Source organism: Sorghum bicolor, chromosome 10 (genome assembly GCF_000003195.3).
Source record: "Sorghum bicolor cultivar BTx623 chromosome 10, Sorghum_bicolor_NCBIv3, whole genome shotgun sequence".
Classification (NCBI taxonomy): Eukaryota; Viridiplantae; Streptophyta; class Magnoliopsida; order Poales; family Poaceae; genus Sorghum; species Sorghum bicolor.
The window spans coordinates 19,851,088-19,865,171 of record NC_012879.2 but is presented as its reverse complement, the minus strand read 5'-3'; positions in this window follow the sequence as shown (position 1 = coordinate 19,865,171).

Here is a 14,084-nt window from a genome sequence, read left to right as displayed (position 1 = left end):
ATCTCGCGGACGAGATTCCTGTTAGGTGGGTGGACTGTAACATCCCAAATTTTTACGTAAACCAAAAATACGAGATTTTTAAAATTTTTCCTGTAATCGTGTGAATCATATAGTTTTTAGGTCTAACTCGATCCTAACCCGCGAACAAATCGTGGCATACATATAGATTTGTTTGTAGGCAAGTGCTTCTATTCGTGAGTCGTCTTGAGTTGGGTCTTGTATAGGGTTTTGAGTTTCTTTTGGAGTGCACAAATCCGTAGCAAGTATTCCCAAGTCTTCGTTGAGCCTATCTCAAAGGCTAAGCGAATCCCTTCTCAACCTTTTCGTTGGAGTACATCTCAAACTCCTTTGATTCTTCCGAGCTCTTGTCGAAATTCTCTTCTCAAAATCCCATTATCTTAAATTCGTGGTAACTCATCTCTATCTCTTTTCCCCTCCCTCCCAATCATTTTATGAAGTGGAAAACCCCTTTTCTATTCTCTTGGGCCGAATCTCTCTCTTTCTCTCCATTCTTTTCTCTTCCTGCTGGCCCAACCTGACCTTGCCTCCTCTCTCCGGTGGCCCAGCTGGCCTGCTCCCTATCCCCTCCTTGCCTCGGCCCAGCAGGCGACACCGCGGGCCACATCACGCTCCTAGCCCAGCGCCCCTCCCTGGTCTTTTCCACCGCGCGGCCCACCAGGCCCAGAGCCGCGCCTGCCCTGTCTCCCTAGCTCTAGCGCACGGCCAGCGCTCCCAGCCAGAGCCGCCGCCGCCGCCCCGATGGCAAGCCGCAAGCCGCACGCGCGCCTGCCCTCTCCCCTTGGCGTGCGTGCCCGTGATTCGCGCCGCGTGTCCCGTCTTCGACACGGACGCCGAGGATTGCCGGAGCTCTCCCTAGCCCTAGCTACTCGCACTATAAAATGGTTAGCCGCCGCCATCCTTTCCCTGTCCCTCATCCGCAGCCGCCGCACTAGAGCCGCGACGGCGCCGTGCCGGCCTCGCCGGTCGCCCGCGCACACAACCTTGCCAACCACGACGACCACCGCCGAGCCGCACCCACGACCCCGGCGCCGTGCTCGTGCCCCATCGCCCCGCGACCCTCGCCGTCGAGCAGGAGCTCTGCGCCCTCGCCGCGCCGAGCCCCGACCCCGCGACGCCGTCGTCCGCATGCCGTGGCCGCGACACGCCTCGCCCTCGCCTCGGCCATGACCCGGAGCTCCATCCCATGCCGCATCGGAGCCGCCCGCCGCGCCGAGCTTCGACCGCGTCCACGTCCTCGCCACGGTAACCAGGAGCCCACGACGTCCGCGCCCGCACCACCACCGGCCTCGCCCTGCTGATGCCCGTCGAGCTGAGCCACCGCGACGCCGTGTCGGCCTCGCCTTTAACGTGCCCGCGACCCCGACGCAGTGCTGCACGCGGCGTCCACAGCCCCGTCCTCGCCTTCGAGCACAGCACCGTGAGCAGAGGACCACCCCGACGTCGTCCATGATGTCGTGCTGTCCACGATCACCTCATCGCGAGGTCGACTGTGCCAAGCCCGAGCGCCCGTCTCGACACGCACGGACTCCGCCGTGGCCGGGAGCGCGCATTCGCCACCGCGTCAAGCACCTCTGCCCCGAACCCCGACGTCGCGCGCGGACGCCGCACCGGTAGTGACAACCACGACCTTGCCGCGTCGATCTCGCCAAGCCCGTGGCGCCGTCAGCACCGGTGAGCCTCGCCAAGACCAAAGTTTTCCCCTTCTTGCGTTCGCCTCGCAGAGACTGGCCTTCGTGCCGTGAACCTCACTGTGCAGGGATGCTGCAGCCAGTTTGTGCCACTCGTCGGAGCCCCTTTTCGCCGATCATGACTTGGGGGCACCATTGCCATGACCAGCTCTACCCTGGCCGACCATGATAACGTCGGCCGCTGTGATCTTCCGCATCGCCTCGGTCACCATCTGTACAGCAGCAGGCCTCCGCTACCTTCCTCGCGATCGGCAGGGTTGAAACCCCCTAAACCCTAGTTGACGTGGACGGAACTCCATGCTAATTCATATCTGTTCATACATCATTTCGTTATCTATCAGTTGTACATGTTCATACGTCTCCTATCTTGTTTAATACACGATCTATCTTTATCTATATCCATGCCTGTGTCGTGCCTTCGTGCCGGTCTATTTATCTATCTCTCTATCTATCTCTGTTGGTCGCTATCGAAATGTGCTACTCCATTTTGTCTTTGTGTTGGTCGTGGCAATATGGTTCTTTGTGCGTTGGTTCTTGAATGTGTGTGTGTGTGCTATCGTCTATGGACCGTGCCTTCGAGCCGGTCGGGGAAATCGTGGTACGTTTGATCATTTCGATCGTGGGTACGTCCCGCCGTGATCGCGATGTCGAGCATCACTCGTTTCCCCGTGTTTAGTTGGCTTCGTCGTGCCACGGTCGTTAGCTCTTGTTCTCGTCCCTCAGACGTGGTCACCATGGACTTGATGTCCTTATCGACGCGGTTCTTACCCGCACACTCGATACCTAGGTGGCCTAGTCGAGTGGGATACGAATTAGGGGACAACCTTCATTGAATTGTCGGAGACCAACTCGTTAAGTGGAGCTCATGGCTGCGAGTTGCCTCGCCATGGTCATCGGGCTTTACCTTGCTTCTCGCATGTTTATCTTATCCGTCTCATATGCTTGTGCCACCTAGACCTAGGCATTTCCCCTAGTTCTCGCGATGACAACCGCATCGCCTAGAACTATAGGAATGACCTTGTGTCGAGTCAGAAGTACCTAGGTCGTGAAGCGTTATGAGTTGGAGTAGATCGTGGGGTCTTATCACTTTTTATCCAACCGTCATTCGTTCCATGATGAGTTGGGTCGAAAGAACATGGACTCCATTCTTCTCCTTCTCTCTTGTTCTCAATCCCCGTCGATCCAGTAAGATGTGGATTGAGCTCCTTTTTGCTTGTTTGATGTTTTGTTCCAATTTCATGATTTCCGCCGTTGCTATGGCAAGTGGATCAATGGAAAGTGAAGCCCGTGTCTTTTCTTGTCTTTTTGGTTCTTCGTGTTTAAACTCTTGTATGCTTGTACCTATTCGACCGTAGCATTTCTTTGGTTCTCTTGGTGACAGCCGCACCGCTAAGAACCCTGGTGATGTCTTAGTGCATTTAGTGCACCTAGGTTGTGGTACCCTACAAGTAGTTTGAGCACTCGTGTTCTTGTGTGTCACTCTTTCAGATTCCCCGTCTCTTACCATGGCGAGTGGATTGGAAGGAGTAGACCACTTTCCCTTTCTTCTCTCTTTGTTCCACCCTCTCTTGGCTCTCGCCAACTACCATGGTGTATGGGTTAAGAGAGACCGAAACTTCTCATGCTCATAGCCTTTTCATCCCTGTCGATCTCCGTGACGCTTGGATCGAAGGGCCACTAGCTATGGTGTTTGCTTATGATAAGTTAGGGCCTAAGCCATTTATTAAAGTCATACAGGTTGACTTAGTCAACCCAAGAAGTACCGGCTAGGCTAAGACTCCAGCTTGTACTTAGTGAACAACTATTCCCATTTCTTTTAGCCTAGAGATCGGACATCCCCCGAGAGGGCTAAGCCGTTTTCCTTTCGTTGCTCTTTTAGTGTAGTTGTTCCTCAGTGTTCTGTCATCTCTTTTCGCAGTCTTTCGAGGTCTAGTGGTTTGATTGTTTCGCCTTGATTGTCGTTTACGAGGTAGTTGCTTCGGTTAGCGTTGATCGAATCGGGACCCGTGGAAGAAAAGACATGCGGAAAGGAGGATCTTGGATGAGTACAACTACAAGTGAACTGAGGATCTTGGAAATGTCATTCAACAGGTGCCACGTCCCACCCAACCTCGTAGAATCCTATTAGACATGCAATAATGTAGATGCTAGTGCTTTACTTTTATGCAAATGAACTGTGATAGGTTGCATGGTAGAAATGCTTGTGAGCCATTCCCTTGTTGCAACCTATAACCCTGCACACCCGCTGTTAGGTTAGATGCTTGCGTACTACTTGCTACTGCTTCTACTACGCATTATATCTGTGATGTGATGCAATGTGGGAGATTGGATGTGAGTGGATAAGGCACGAGGTGCCAATAACTGGATAATGATATGGTAATAGATTTGGGGAGATCTTGGCGTGTGTCTTGGGTGTGTGGTGAGGGTTGAGTCGACCGAGCAGGATCTACGACGAGGCTTGGGACAAGTCTTGCCGGGGAATGCTACCTGAGCGTTCTCCATGAGAGATACATGTGGCGGGTACATGAGACAAGGAGAGGTCCCGGAGTGGAGTGTCTTCGTGGGACGAAGCACCGGGATGGGAGGTGCTGTTTAGCACGGGGTAGCCGGATGTCCCGTCGAGCGGGGCATCGGTTGGCCCCTTGTGAAGATGTCCTGTTTGGTCACCCTAAGGAGTGATATGTTCTGTGGACCGGGTCTTAGAAAGCCTTGCACCCCACTCGCTCTTATGGGGAGGAGACGGATGTACGACCAGCTAGGGCGGTGCCACTACTACTAGGTTGTTAGCGGATAGTGTAGGGAGGTACGGGCATGAGGACCCACACCCTCCTAAGACAGCGTAGTGACCTTTGGGGCCCGGTACTACGCCTCACAGTCTCAGCGTACCGGTGGTACTCCGGTATAGTCCTAGCTCTGAGTGGTAGGGTGGCATCGTGTTTAGTTGGAAGGCAGCCCGGAATCAGCCTAGACGAGGGCCTTCGTCAATGATGGTGATCTTGTGGTTAGTGCAAACCTCTGTAGAGTTTTGGTTGATCGATCGATACATATGCCGATTCGTCGGCTATGGACCTTTCCTAAGTACAGCTTCACTTGACTAGAGAGAGGAGTCCCTTCTACCTTCCCCTGGGTTTGTGTTGGATCCGGCGTTGGCCGTTGAGGCAAGGCACGAGCGGGAGTCGTACTTGCCGCCTAGAGAGTGAGAGTGTGGTGAGATGTGTGTGATGTGATGGATGGATGGACGTGTGTTTGAGATGGATTAAAACCTGATGAATTATTATTATAAAATATTGATGAACCTGCATAGGAAAAACTACAGCCATATATATCGGCCTCTTGATCTACCCTTTGCATTCCACTTACCACAAACCTTACGCAAAAGCATAGGGTGGGAGCCAGTGGCCAGTACAAATCGTACTGAAAATTGTTTAGCAGGTTTTGCACGTGGCCCATGACGATAACTACGGAGAATAGAAGGATTAGGTGGTCTCGCTCCTGCGCTCAAGTTTGGTTCAAAGATGAAGACTACGCCCGTTGATAAACTACGCCGACTCTGATGATTGCCCATGAAGGAGGAGCCTTCACCGCTGACGCGCTACATCGACTCTGATAAAGACCCGTGTGTGTTTCCGCTAGAAAAACAATGTAATAGGCTTGTTGACCAAGATTTGTAAAGTAAATGTGTTGTAATTTTGTTTCTCACGATGTATGACTATGATAACGACTGATATATGATAATGAGATGGTTCAAATTTTGAATTATCACATTATAATTCGAATCTGTGGATTTTTCCCTTTTTGGAAAAATCTAGGTCGTTTCATAGACGGTGTCAAAGTGACCATACCAGGATTACCAGTAATGTGAGAGGAAGCGCCGGAGTCAAAGATCCACTCGGAGGAGTTAGGTGGCGGGGTGAGGGAGACGGTGCTGAACGCGCTTGCCAAGGACTTGGGAGTCCACGGTGACCATGTCGGAGACGCCGCCGGAGGTGCCGAGTAGTAAGTCCCTGGAGTCGGAGGGTTGGCATAGTAGGCTACCAGGGCATGCTGAGGCGGAGGGGCGCGTGGTGGAGGTCCGCGTGGGCCGCCAGAGGTGGAGCTGGGCCACATGTGGATGGACCCGGTCCACGGATTGAGGAAGGAGGGCTACTGCGCGCCACCCTGAACACCACCAGGCGCGCCAGCTTGCGCACTGCCCTGGGTGCTGCCTTGCGCACTGCCCTGTGTGCCACCCTGGCCGCGTCCGCCGCGACGTCGGCGCCCACGGCCGTTGCCAGAGGAGCCCCCCCGGCGACCTGGTGAGGGCGAGGGGAGGCAGGAACGGACGGCTGTGCCGGGGCAGGTGTCTTGCTTGGCGTCGAGGGCCGTGGGAGGGCCGGAGGCTGGAGTCATGTTGAGTTCTGCCAGGCGAAGATCAGCACGCACATCAGCGAAGGACGGGAAAGGTTTTTGTTGAGTGATGAGTTGTGCCATAAACTGAAAACGCTCATTGAGCCCACGCAGGATGTTGAGCACAAGGGTGCGATCCTGAACGGGCTCGCCGAGGTCGGCGAGGGAATCAGCCATGCCCTTCATCTTGCGACAGAACTCATCGACGGAGAGAGTGCCCTGGGTGAGGGTGCGAAACTCGACGTCAAGCAGCATGGCGCGAGACTCGCGATTGTTGAAGAATTGCTGCTCAAGGCCGAGCCAAGCAGACCGAGCGGAGACGCCGTTACGCTCATGGATGACGTCCAGGAGGTCAGGAGAGATGGTGTTGAAAATCCATGACACGACCACGCAGTCCATGCGCGACCAGGCTGGGTCGTTGAGGTTAGAGGCGTCGCTGAGGACGTGATCCTGGAGCATGAACCGGCCGAGGATGAGGAGCACATAGCCTCTCCACTTGGAGTAGTTGGACGCTTGGAGGTCCAGAACGATCGGAATCAAGTTCCTGATGTTCTGGACGGCGGCGGCCTGGCTGTGCAGGTGAGCAACAGCCACAGCGTCGGAGATGGAGTGATCGTCGCCGGCCAGGGAGTCGTCGTCGGGGATGAAGTTCGGGCGGAGGCACTCCCGGAGAGCAGCCGCCTGCTGCTCCAAGGCGTCGGCCAGCGAGCGCTCCTTCTCAAGGTCGTCAGCCGCGGCACGGACACGATCTTGAGCGGCAGCAGCAGACTTGAGGAGGTCGGCCTCCGACTGGAGTTGTTGGCTGCGCTCGGCGTTGATGGATTGCAGGGCGGCGGCCTCCTCCTCGAGTTTCTGGGCGGCGGTGGTGGCCTCATCACGCAGCTTGGCTACGATAGCCGCGGTGGAGTCGGCGCCAGAGGAGGTGGCCATCGGGCGCAGCAGCCTAGACACGGGGCGCGCGAGGGGATGAAGCCACGCCGCGGGAGAGAAGGGCGGCGGCGGACGCGCGGCCACGACGGGGTGGGCGCGCGAGGGAAGGGGCCGCGCCGGCAGGAGAGAGGGGCGGCGGCGGAGGAGGAGAGAGACCGCGGCGACGGCGACGGACGCGCGACCACGAGGAGGCGGGCGCGACCCGAGGCGCGCACGGGGAAAGCCGAAGCAGAGGAACTTAAGCGGTAGATACCATATTGGAGAAAAGCCAACAGGCTAGATTGATTAAGTGAATAGGAAACACAGAGAGTTTACATATATAGAGAGGAGAGGGACAGCCCAAGGGGCTAGTCCAACCTGGCGCATGGCACAGGAGACTAAGCAATGGCACAGGAGCCAAGGGATTATAATAAGTGAAATATTAATTCTAACACTGTTGGTCACTATGAATAGGCTGAGTGGAGATAATTGTTTGGGTAGCATGGTTGCTCAAAATATTATTGAGCAACTGAAGGTTCCAGGAGCGGGTGCCAGGATGCCAAAGATCAGACACAGTAGCAGGCAAAGGTGAAGTGGTAACAGGCAGGGTGAGATGGTCATGAATGGTATTCCATATAGGGTTCTAGGGGCTGACCATATGGAGGTATTGCCAGCATGAATTTGATGAATGGAATTTTTGGAAAGGTCCTCCCGAACCTACAAAATGGAAGACCAAAAAATAGATCTACGACCATAATTAGTTGCATTCCAAAAGGATTCTATGGGGAAATATTTAGCCCTAAGAACATTGGTAAGAAAGGGATTTTTGTTAGTGGCAATATTCCAAGTGGATTGCATAATTTAACTTTTGTTTAATGTCTGTATGTCTCTAATTCCTAGACCACCAAGATCTGTAGATTAGCAAATATCATCCCATGAACGATAAGAAATAGGACTGGAGCTGTCTTCTTCCTATACACCTGCCCACCAAAACCTTCTGATGATAGAATTATTTTTCTCAATAAAAGTTTTAGAGAATAACACTATAGACATGTAGTAAATGGGAATGGAAGAAAGGACAGACTTAATGTATTGAAGGCGACCAACATGGTTCAGTTTACTAGCTTTAATTGTACCAAATTTAGCCATATACTTGTTGTAGGTGAAGTCATAGGCCTTATTTTTATCCCTGTGACTAAAAATCATCGGATGTCCAAGATGCATATTATTAGGATTTAAATCAGGAATAGGGAACAAAGCTTTGGTATGATGCCTAATGTTAACAGGAACATTCTTACTAAAGAGGATGGAGGACTTTTGATAGTTGGGGCACTAACTTGATTGTTGGCAGAATTCATTAAGGATGTTCTTGATAGTTTGTGCTTCCAATACAGTGGCCTTTCTACAAAGTATTAAGTCATCTACAAAAAGAACAGAATGGATGGCTCGACAGTTTGGGCCTAGCTTGATGCCATCTAGGTTACTGCAGTGAAGAGCTTCTTGCAGCCTAATAGAAAGTTCATTGATTACCATAACAAAAAGATATGGGGACAAGGGGCAACCTTGCCTTAGACCTCTTGTGAATTAAAGGTCTCGGAAGGTTCATCATTGTCTAAAACAGCGAAAGTGGGGGGAGAAAATACAAGCTTGTACAAGGTTAATAAAGTTATCATTGAACCCTTTCCTATGGTGAGCTACTGAAATAAAGTGCTATTCCAACCTATCGAAAGCCTTAGCAAGGTCTATTTTAAGAATAAAAGCCTATTCTTTCCAACTCTAACTGAAAGAAGTGAACAATCTCCTGGGTGATAATGATGTTAGAGGAAATGTGACATTGAGCAACAAACATAGACTAAGCATGATTAATCTTCTCAGGAAGGTGAAGTTTTAATCTATTTGCTAGCGACGTGGAAATAATTTACAGACAACATTGCAAAGACTAATAGATCTATAGTCTTGAGGGACAGTAGGTTGGATTTTTTAGGGATGATCATTATGTAAGTTTTATTAATGTCCGAAGGAATATAAGCATGAGCATAAAAATCTATAATTACCTTGTGTATGTCCTGTTTAATCCATGTCCATGCTGATTTATAAAACACAACATTGAGGCCATCTGGGCTAGGGCATCATTGCTTCTCATCTATCTAACAATAGAGTGAATTTCATTTATATCATGCATAGAATAAGTATATGTATACAGTTTGTTATCCTGGTTGTCATGATCATCATTGTCAAGATGAGTAAATTGAGAATTAGAATCAATAGCAGTATCAACATGATGACCAGAGGAGTAATTGGAAGGAGGAATAGCAGAGGCTGAATAGTGAACCTGTTGAGCAGCAATAGGCGAAGGGCTTTGGGTGGAGAAAATGGATTTAAAATACTGGGCTAGGGTACTTGTGATTTGATCAGGAGTGGTAGAGTGGGAGCCATCTAGGTTGGTCAGATGGGTGATGTGATTCTTGCGGTTCCTCAGGATAATAGCTCTGAAAAAGGAGGTGTTCCTGTCACCAAGAATGGCCCACCTCTTTTTGGCACATTGGATATGATATGCCTCCTCTTTAGCAAGGAGATCATGATGCTGCTCAGTGCTAGAGGTTGTGGTTTTGATGGGCAAGAGGTTTCGATTGCTCATCCATGATTTTGGTTTCAATTTGATCAAGAAGGTCCAAATTTGAGCATGGCTCTTCTCCGTTTGCATAGGTCAGTAGCAAGATACCTTGTTCTTTGAGAGAAATTGCAAGAAGAAGATTTCATCTAGCTTTGCTTGGCAATATCATGGTATTCCTGTTCCATCAACCACCAATTTTTAAATCTAAAAGGTTTGTTAGTACGAGGCCGTTGCATGTTCAACACTACAAGCATTGGAGCGTGGTCACTATACATCATAGGGAGGTGGTAGATGATAATAGCAGGGTATGTCAAACTCCATTCTGCATTGCCTAAACATCGATCAAGCCTTTCATAAGTAGGAACAGATGAAAAACGCTTATTAGTCCATGTATACGTAGGGCCACTATAATCGAGATCAATGAATCTACATTGCTTAACATACATGCAAAACTCATGTATACGATTCACATCAGCATAGTTAGGACCTAGCTTCTCATTAGCATGCATAAGTTCATTAAAATCCCCCATGCAGAACATAGGTAGATTACTATTAAAAACAACAAAGTTTAGCACATTTTCCCAGATAATAGAGGTTGAACGATGACGGGGATCACCATACATACAAACTAGACCATACTGCTGCATGCTCATCTTATTTATACACAAGGAAAAGATGAAGTGGTGGTTGTGGTCTAAGATTGTAACATCAACTTCATCAGTCCACATCAACCAAAGGTCACCAGAATGGCCTTGAGCTAGGACAACAAAAGTGTCATTGAGATTGAAATGGTTTTTAAAAGAAGTTTTAGTGATTGTTGAATTACGAGAGTCTCTGATATGAAGCATACCTAGGCTTTAGTCAAACAAAGTAAGTGGGTGAGGTACACCATGATGGAACTGAGGAAACTCCCGCTTGAGCCTTAGTAGTTCTAGGCGAGGTGCGTCATGGCATCGGTGGCACACTGTTGGCCGACGCTGGAGCCTTAGTAGCTATCAAGGAGCAGTACCGCCAGTATGAAACTACAGGTTGATGAAGCCATCAGCAGAGTGAGCTCCCTGTCTCACAATAGCCGACTATGAACGGTTGTGTAGTACCTCTCCTAGAGGATTGGCAACATAGAAGCTAGCAGAAGTGCAGTAATGGTTCAGAGAGGCTAGAGGCGAATGTTGTCTGCTTTGATTTTGTTCCCTAACTGGAACCAACCTCCTAGGACTAGCGCAAAGATCTCTAGGGCTTGAGGGGTCCCCCATGTCCTAGTAACTATGCTGTTGGTATTTCTTAGCGTCACTACTACGAATAGACTTTTATATCTATCCCCAGTAACGGCACCAAAAATATACTTGTTAACACCTCTAATACCACTTAAGCTAGGTTGTCATCCCTAGCATGGAGCAGAGATGTTGGTATTAAATGTATATGCTTTTCTTGAAAATAAATAAGGGATCTGCAAGCGCACAGATAATACCGACGAAGCATTTTAACCGGGAGTAATCCAGGTATCATTTTTACCACTAGGAAGGGAATGCATTGGATAATGAGCACTGCATGTGACGATGGAAAGCTTAACCATGTCTTTATCTATCTCTCATGCATGGTAAGTGTCACGTAAGATAAATAATATGAATATGAATGATAAGTGACAAAAGATAAATGAGAGGACATAGCCACATATAAATATGATAATCATCTCAATAGAGTACTCTAAGTCTATAACACTAGCATGGACTAGGACGATCTACAAGAATAAATCCTAATTATTCTAACTATAATGTCAAAGCATACAATGATTAGTGCAATTATACCTAGCATCATCATCAGAAAAGGATATGCTTATGCATAGTGATATTACCAAGAAAAATCATGAACAGAGCAATCACTTTCCTATAATAGTGGTGTTCTGTAGTCCTTATGCTCGGGAGGAGGACTACGAAGGACTCAACAAGACTGTCACTCCCATGATCTACCACATGATCCAGACTATAAGGGGTAATCACAGATAAATAAAGTCTAGGCACCTCACCTACATAATATCTACCACCACACATTGGCCCAATGAGTAAGCGCTATACGATTCTATGCATAAACATAATTCTAATCTAACTACGCTAAGCATATAATCAAAGTAAACTAAGAACAACATAATTGAGAACATAAACAAACAGAATAAAGTCAATTATGATATAATCAAATTGATCAAAGTCATATTCATAATAGCAAGAACTAGAATGAACACTATAATGAAGAATAAAAAATTACCAAGAACGAAGATAGATCCAGACTCCAAGCTAGGCTTGACTCCTTCTAGATCTATTCTTATGTAGCTATGCTAAAGAACTATGGAGCTCTAATTGAGATGGTGGCTCTAAGGCTTCTCTAAATTCTCCTGATGAAATGAGATACTGAATTCCTCAATGAATTAGGGTTTCTACTAGGGGGAGGGGCCCTAAATATATAACCCTCTAGGAAGCACCACAACCCTCGGATCAAACCGGCCTTGATAGATGGCCAAGATTACTCCTCAAAGGCAGTGGAGGCAGGGTCCGTGAGACTCACCCTCATTGGTTCAGGGGGTGGGGCGGCGCTCCTGCCCTATGGGCTATCGCCCCTGGCTGGCTGCCAGGTGGGCCCTATTTTGCATGGTTGCCTCCTAGAGTCTTCTAGAGTATTCCTGAGTCACCGACATGGTCTTCTCCCTATGTAAATCCGACATGTGGATCTCCTTTTGTTCTTTTTCGAATAATCCCCTACAGAAATAGACAATCACCAGAACTCGTGAAATTCTGTTAGTGTGAACCCCTGTAGCTAGATGATATTCTTGTTTTAGTCCTTTCTTATGTTATGTTGACGGTTAAAAAGAGGACTTATCTACCGTCAACATATGCCGACCGCAAGCTCGGTCTCGTGTAGGAGGGGATCTAGATCTGGAGCGATTGGAGTCACTAGAGATGGTAGAGTTGGTGTCGAGGTTGTTCCTAATGCGCCTATTGCGATGTGGTTGCGGGGTCGGAGTGGATTGGCTAGGGGACCCTAGCATGTCAGGGACGGCATGACGATGAGTGGCCCCTGATCCTGGACGCCTCTAGGTGTATCTACACGGGCAGCCTCTGGATCTAGGACGCCTCCATTCCCATGTGGCTGAGCAGCTCCCAGAGGTGGTAGGGGTCGTGTGGCAGTGAGGGTGGGAGGTGGTGTGGTGATAAGTGGATTGAAACTCGGTAGGATGGCCGGAGAGGTCAAGATGGGGTTAGATCCAAGAGGATCAGGAGGATTCTAAGAGGTGGATTAGTGGGATGTTTTCATTGGAGGAGGGGACTAGAGCATGGGGGTTGTCGCCTTCCATGGCCGGAATCGGCAAGAGGAAGCGAACAATAGGGGCAAGAGAGGTGAAAGGTGAATTCGGCTCCCGTTGATACAGCATGACTAGGAGAGGAGAATCACCGTGCAGATGGCAGGTGGTTTGAAGTGAATCCGGTGATCGACGCGTGGTAGTGAAGAGTGGTGGTGGCAGTAGGGGAGCAGTTGTCGTCACTGGGGGAGGTCAAACAGGCACCGTGGTTCCCACCGATTGAAGCTACGAAAGCTTCCAAAACTAAGAGGATCGAAAGTAGAGCGACGATTGAATCAACATATATGAGGATTGGAATGGATTTCAGCAAGAGATCTATGATTTTAGGGTAGAATGGGGAGAGGCATCGCCAGATACTACTAAGAGCTATGCGATCATGACAGGAGGTTAGCTTTAACAAAGTAAATTGGTTCTCCGAAAGATGCCAAGAATGGTGAATAGGAGACCTCTCTCCATCTATATTCATGAGATAGTCTCAACAAAAAAATTACTTTCTTTACTAAAATGCCTCGAGAATTTTTTTTCTTGAAAAAAGGGCGAATTTCGCAAGAATTTTGAAACACAAGCAAAGGCTGACTTTGACTCTAAAAAGGGAGGGTTTGATGTGGGTGTTGTTTTTATTTTGCCTGAGTGATTGGAATTAGCGCCACCCGACCATAGTTTTGCAGAGTTGAAAGAAAAGGTATGAAATTTCTCTTTTTAGAGTTATCGTCCCAATAAAAAATATTCTCCTTGTGATAGGGCCAATTCCCGGTAAAATATAGTGAAATTATTTTTCCTATTCTTCCCCTGGTCCCACTAGAAAATAAAGACGTTCATTTCTTGTAAAAAAAGATGTTTATTTTTTAAAAATATCCCACATATATACGGGAAAACTGTGGAAAAGAGACAAATCTTTAGTGCCCTTCAATAGCTTTGAGCAACTTCCATTGAAAGGCTTAATAACGATGACTCTTACCGTAACCAATTATTACACCATTGACATTCTTTAAACAAGCAAAAATCTTTGTGTGGTATGTGGTGGGGGAGGGGTGTGTTCTCTAAAGGGCGTTTAGTAAAAATTTGCAGTAGGTAAATATCTTCCATATTAGTAAAGAAATACATACAGTGAAGTTTA